Source organism: Lacerta agilis, chromosome Z (assembly GCF_009819535.1).
Source record: "Lacerta agilis isolate rLacAgi1 chromosome Z, rLacAgi1.pri, whole genome shotgun sequence".
NCBI lineage: Eukaryota > Metazoa > Chordata > Lepidosauria > Squamata > Lacertidae > Lacerta > Lacerta agilis.
The window spans coordinates 27,431,300-27,438,413 of record NC_046331.1 but is presented as its reverse complement, the minus strand read 5'-3'; positions in this window follow the sequence as shown (position 1 = coordinate 27,438,413).

Sequence of the window (7,114 nt, the reverse complement as noted above, 5' to 3'; positions counted from 1 at the left end):
CAGATGCTTTGCCATTGAGCTGCAGCACTTCCTCACCTCAACCTGGGTCTCACTGGCCAGCTTTTTCACCCTATCTCTGACACTTTTAACAAACTGGCACTTAATACTGCTGCAATCCTAATCATGCCTACCCGGTATGTTGGAATCGGGGGGTCGAAAGGCCAGCTGGCTTGGCTCCAGCTGGAGCGTCTCCTCTTAGCCTTGCCGCTGTGGAGATTCATTGACCTCTGCTCCAACGTGCATCAGTCACTCAAGCTTGCACACTTGAACACACTTTACTCAGAAGTGTAAACTGCGCAACAGGCTTGAGGCTGTAGACACAATACTAAGGCTACACATTTATTATACATAAATCATGACAAAGGAAACATGGCATCTCTCCTTGCTGTCTTCTTGGAGAGAGACTAAAAACAAAAGCAATACAGAGCGGAAGTTCTGCTCACACCAGCAATTCCTGCTGGAATGTAAACAGACATGTGACATGTAACAATCCCTCTCTGCAGCAAAGGGTGAAATGGAATTCCCAACAGCCCACTCATTTACTCAGTGGGATTTATGGTGCCCAAACGTAATTCAGTGTCCTAATTTCAGATTAAAACTTGACCGCTTTTTGCAAATGATTCTTGCCTGCCTGACACAAACTGGAAACAAGGTATGAACACTCTAGGACAAAAATTGTCTCACAACTATATTAATAGCTGATCTGCTCACTGGTTGTTATGTAGGTGAAAATGCTCAATGCTTTGAGCATCTATACCAAAATTTACCCTCAATCAACCAGACCACTAGAACTGGACAGATGAGGATCTTCAAAATAAGAGCAGAAGATGGGCTTAGGTTAAGCATTAAATGAGGTTAGGTGGGGCAAAATATGGGAGTCTGTACCACTGAAGTCAACTCTACAGAAGTGAGGCCAAATGCATTGCTTCCAGGAATCTCTAGCTGCTCCTCAAGGCTCTCCACAGCCACATCCATCAACAGCCCACAGCATGTTTTCATTTGGCTAGAATGTGTCCTTGAATTCCAATAATGCCTCTTGCTTTCCTGGATGGAATGCAAAGAGGGGTGTGTGAGTGTATGTAGTAACATTTCGAGAAAATGCTTTTATTTTTTGAAATAAACACAAATTACTCTTCCCAGTGCTGGCATATGGGCATCAGAAGGTTGTTCAGAAGGGAAAGTGGCTCTCGAGGAAAGTGGCTGAAAATGGTTCTCGCCCCTCCCTGTGTTACTGGGTACAGACATGCAGAGTTGCCCCCACATTTGGGGGGGCATCACACGTGCATGACATCACATGTATGCTGCCCCCCAACCTGGTCAGGCTGGCTCGACTCGCCACCCCCACACCTCCCATCAGCTGCCTTACCTTTGTGAAAGGGACACACTAGGTAGCTTTTAGCAGGTCTCTAGACCTTTTTCAATTCCAGTTCACATAGGGGAGAAATAAAAATAAATTGATGTTAACAATGCTGATTTGCAAAAATGGGCAAAGCAAGTTGATTGGATAGTTACAAACAGATATGTGAGGAAAGAATACAAAAAATAATCTGAACACATAGTAGTGCGTTTCTAACATAGAAATAAATAATTATAGTGAAGTTTACTCTTAACTCCTAAAATGGCAGATATTTGTCCTACATGCTACTTCCTACACCTTTATGAAGACAAAAGCCTAGAGAAACCTGAAGTATGCAAAGGAAGAGTCCACCCAGGCATTTTGTATTTGCACGCTCATATCAGTGGTGCAGTAGCATACCCGCCAACATTTCTCCGATGAAAATAGGGATGTCCCATTCCACAATGATAAGTTTATTATTTATACCCCACACATCTTACTGGGTTACCCCAGCCACTCTGGGAAGCTTCCAACATATATAAAAACATAATGAAACATTAAACATTTAAAAACCCTTCCCTATAGAAGATTGCCTTCAGGCAGCTCAGGGGTCAGATTACTCCATACCCGTCAACATTTGTCCAGTGAAAATAGGGACATCCTAAGGAAAAGTGGGACATTCTGTGATCAAATCAGAAACTGGGACAGCTTCTCTAAATCATGGATGTCCCTGGAAAATAGGGACACTTGGAGGGTCTGCAGTAGTAACATCTGAAATGCAGGATGTCATGATGACACACTCACAGGCCCCCAACATATGCCCCTAAGCAGTGTCCCTGCTTATGGGGGTTCAATGCAGACACTAACAAGGAGGGTTCTCTTCATGAGACCTGTGGTCTGTTTACCACCCAGTTTGCCATGCAGAATAGAACTACAGTTGTACCTCGTGTTGCATTTGCTGCGGGTTGCGAACAGCATGGGTTACGAACGCAGCAAACCCGGAAGTGTTTACTTCCAGGTTTCACCGTGCGTGCATGCGCAGAAGCGCTCCGTGGTGTCTGTGCATGTGCAGAAGTGTTCTGCACAGGTCGCACATGCGCGATATCACTGATCTGGTTGCGTACTTTTCGGGGTGCGAACAGCACCCCAGAACCGATCAGGTACATAACCAGAGGTACCACTGTATTACTATTTGAAATGGCATTCTTATGTATCTACATCTTTTTAAAGCTTGGACTCAGTAGTTAACAAATGCATAGTAGGAATTGTGTGGCCAGTGAAATGGAGAATATTTTACTGATGTTCAAAGTAGGAATGGATTAACCTGTTAATTTCAGTTTCTCATTTTTCAAGTCTAATATATGAATCTTTATACACATTGTTGGCTGGAGTAAGAATTTTGAAAGCTAGTCATGAATATTCACTAGCAGAGTCTGATCCAAACCTGGAACCATTATTGTTGATTAGCATTTTATTGCAACTGCTGTTATGTTTTACATAATAAAATATGGGTTCGGCTTTGGGGTGCATTTCATGTTGTTTGCCATGTGCACCAAAATAGTTGGTTCCTGCCCTGCAAAGGGGTTAATACTGGACTGGAACTAACAGTTGTGAATATGTGAGACACTTCTCAACAATGCTGTAGCTTAGATATAAAACTGGAGAAGAATAGCAATAACAGCTCCCTTTTGTGGAAGACATAACATCCAGGCTTGCATGGATTCTGCTATATATATATATATTAGAAAGGTGACATGGTTATTGCATTAGGAAAATAATGTGATAAGACATCATCAATTCCTCAACTTTATAACTGTTGCAAAGGTATTAATGTAATATCAGAAACTTACGTTCATGAGCAGAAATGTTTTACTACAATGAGCTTCCAGCAATAGAAGTAGCAGGTTTTGATAAAGGGTGATGTTTTGGCAAAGAGGTGTATGCACTACGTTGAGGGACTAAGAGCTGTCAGCTAAAGGAAGATGAGGGCCCAGAAACTGTCAGCTAAAGATAATATTCAATCGAGATCTATTTCCTGGTAACTTAAGCCCTTGTTCCTGATTTTCCTGATGTAGATCTTCTCTTTTGATTTACAGTGTGATGATGCATGTGCATTATTATTATTATTATTATTATTATTATTATTAAATTATAATGTAATGTATTGTTTGTTTGCTACATAAAGTCTCTAGAAAACATAAAAAGTAACAATATGTTACAATAAAAACTACACAATAGAACAGATCAAGTGTAACAGCAGCCCCCCCCCCCGGAAATAAAAATAATTTTAAAATGGTGGCAAACCATATCATTCAGCAATACCCTAATCCCCAATGGATGTGGAACCCAAAGGATATTTCACTTTTTCATTTTAAATATTTATACCCCACCCAATAACAAAGTTTTTTGCGCTGTTTAGTAATAGCAATCAAAGCAACAAAATGCAATATAAGTGAGAACATTAATGGAGCAGAACTAGAGGAATTCACAAATGCCTGAATACTGTTATCTCATTTGAGAGTGGGCAGCTAAAAACATGAAGAACTGTTCCTACAATGCACAGACAAAACAAGCTGGTTGTAGCTATCTTGGAACAAGACAAAAACAAGAAGGTATGTTGGTGATTTGGCTGCGCTAAGCTGCATTGAAAAAATAGTGCCCTTATGTTATTCTGTAGCAGATATTCAAATCCAACTGAACACAGTAGGAGAGATCCATGCGCATGCGTAACAGTGCAATGTTAACGGTATCCTCTCAGAAGTCCCATTTTGTTCATTGGTAACAGTACCAGGTAAGTGTATTTTAGTATTTCAGCCTTATTTTCCCATATAAGTCAATGATGCTTAAATGTGCTTAACACTGCAAATGATTTTAAATAAGAAATGTTTACAATGTAAGAAAGAGAAATGGGTAAGTGAATAAAATGCAAACTTTAATTACTTGATAGTGGCATTTTTACCAGCAGATCTCATCTTACTCTATCGATATAAGATGTTTTAATTGTTCCATTGTGTGTGTGTGTGTACACACACACACACACACACACACATCTCCACACACATTTATTTATGTAGGAGGAAACTGAATATTCTAAATGTTTTTGTAATGTTTGTGAGGGGCACCATGACACCCTCAGACACGCTCCAAGACCACCCAATTTTTATTTTTAAAATGAGATTTCTATTTTGTTATTTGACTGAGTTCATTTATTTTTACCAGATATCTTTATTGAAATTTAAAAAGTACGGTATATAATTACATGTGCACTAAACATGGTGAGGTGTAAATAAAAGAAATAAAAAGAAACAGGGAAACAGCACCCGTGTAGAAGGGAAAGTAAAAGGGGAAGGAGAAGAAAACCCCCAAATTGTATACTTTACAAAGTTATTATTGTACTTCACCAGATCTTAACCTATTACAGTATTTGTAAGAATGGATTCCAAATATCATTGAATTTGTCCATGGCAAGTCTGCGTTTAATGCAAGGTTTTGAGTTTAAGTCTTCAATCCAATCATAGAAGTGAGCCGTATTTTCATTTTCCCAGGGTGTTTTTTTTTTTTTTTTTTTTTTTTGCTGTGGTAAGGGCACAGAGAGTCCACTCATATTGTCCTTTTGTAAGGTTCCATGTGCTGGGCATATAATTCAAAAGGATATTTTGCACTGTAAATGTAGGATTATTCCGTACAGTTCTTTTGATAAAACAAAATAAAAAATAAAAAAAAATCCTTCCAGTAGCACCTTAGAGACCAGCTAAGTTTGTTCTTGGCATGCATGCACATGAAAGCTCATACCAAGAACAAACTTACCAATAGTTGGTGTCTAAGGTGCTACTGGAAGGATTTTTTTTTTTAATTTTTTATTTTGTTTTGACTATGGCAGACCAACACGGCTACCTACCTGTAACTAGTTCTTTTGATGGTTTCAGTTACATTCTGCCAAAAATCTTTCAATATAGGACAATAAAAAAGCATGTTATAGAGAAGCATTATCCCTATTGCATCTCCAACAGTTAGATACCTTAGATAGCCATTTTTAAAATAAATGTAATGGGGTCCAGTATATTCTAAATATTATTTTTTGTTGTATGAGCCTCAATCTCTGAGACTGTAAAAGCTGTTGGTCCGTAGATGGTGCTTAAAGGGTAAAGGGACCCCTGATCATTAGGTCCAGTTGTGGACAACTCTGGGGTTGCGGCACTCATCTCACTTTACTGACCAAGGGGGCCGGCATACAGCTTTTGGGCCATGTGGACAGCATGACTAAGCCGCTTCTGGCGAACCAGAGCAGTGCACGGAAATGCCGTTTACCTTCCCACCGGAGCAGTACATATTTATCTACTTGCACTTTGACATGCTTTTGAACTGCTAGGTTGGCAGGAGCTGGGACCAAACAAGGGGAGTTCACCCCGTCGCGGGGACTCGAACCGCCGACCTTCTGATCTGCAAGCCCTAGGCTCTCTGGTTTAGCCCACAGCGCCACCCGATGGTGGTTAGCAAGTGTTTTATCTGGAGATACTGCCATTGAGCATTTGTAAGTAATCTGTATTTGTCTCTTAAGACGGAATATGTATAAAATTCATCCTCTTTGTTTATCAGCTGGTCTAATGTTAATATACCCAAATTCACTGAGTTTATTTATATGCTGCTTTTCCACAATGAGCTGTGCCCTAAGCAGCTTACAGCAAACATTCAAAACATCGGAATAGAAAGTGTTAGAAATACAAATATATGATACAGAACATGTCAGTAAATTAAAAAATGACAAAAGTCAACAATTTGGCAAACACAGAATAAATTCAGTATTACCCCCCCCCAAAAAAAAAACTAATCTAGGTTTTTGTACATAAATACATACTAAAATAAGAGTTAACCAACAACAGAGTTTCTGGTACGGGTCTCCAAGGAGCCTGGTTTAAATACAGTTCAGAACGGAGGAGGATATTACATACAACTGGCTCCTACAGGTGAAACTTGAAAAATTAGAATATCGTGGAAAGGTTCATTTCTTTCAGTAATTCAACTTAAAAGATGAAACTAATATATGTGATAGACTCATGACATGCAAAGCGAGATATGTCAAGCCTTTATTTGTTATAATTGTGATGATTATTGTGATGATTATTAACAATTTCAACTTTGAGGTTTTCATCAGCTGCACACCATAATCATCACAATTATAACAAGCAAAGGCTTGACATATCTCAATTTGCATGTCATGAGTCTATCTCATATATTAAACTCCAGTAGCTAATGAAAACAATTGCTTACATAAATGGACTTTTCCATGATATTCTAATTTTTCGAGTTTCACCTTACTCCAGAGAAGGCTGATAGCAGCAAAAGGCATATAGTGTATTAGTTGCAAGTACCAACTGCTTGTACTTATTGCAATTTGGAGGTATTGCCTTTTGGTGGGGCTGTTTTGGTCTATGTTTCCTTTGTCTTGGCATGTAAGCATTTTGCCTGTTTTGGATTGGGGGGAGGGAATCTGAGCACTGATTAGTTTTCTTCTGTGATGTGGCTATTTTGTGGTGCTGATGACTTTTTTAAAAAATGGTTTTCAAGTGTGCCCCTGGGCCCCTAAAGGTTTGTGGCTCCTATACCATTGCCATGTTCATTTCTTAAAATATCTTGCATTTAAGCTTAGTAATTTTACTGTGGTGGGTGAATTAAACTGTTAAAGCAACACACACTAAATAGATGTTAACAGAACAAGCCTTGCAGCAATTTACAATAAATAAAATATAGCACTGCTATTTCTAGATCACAATTCCCTGT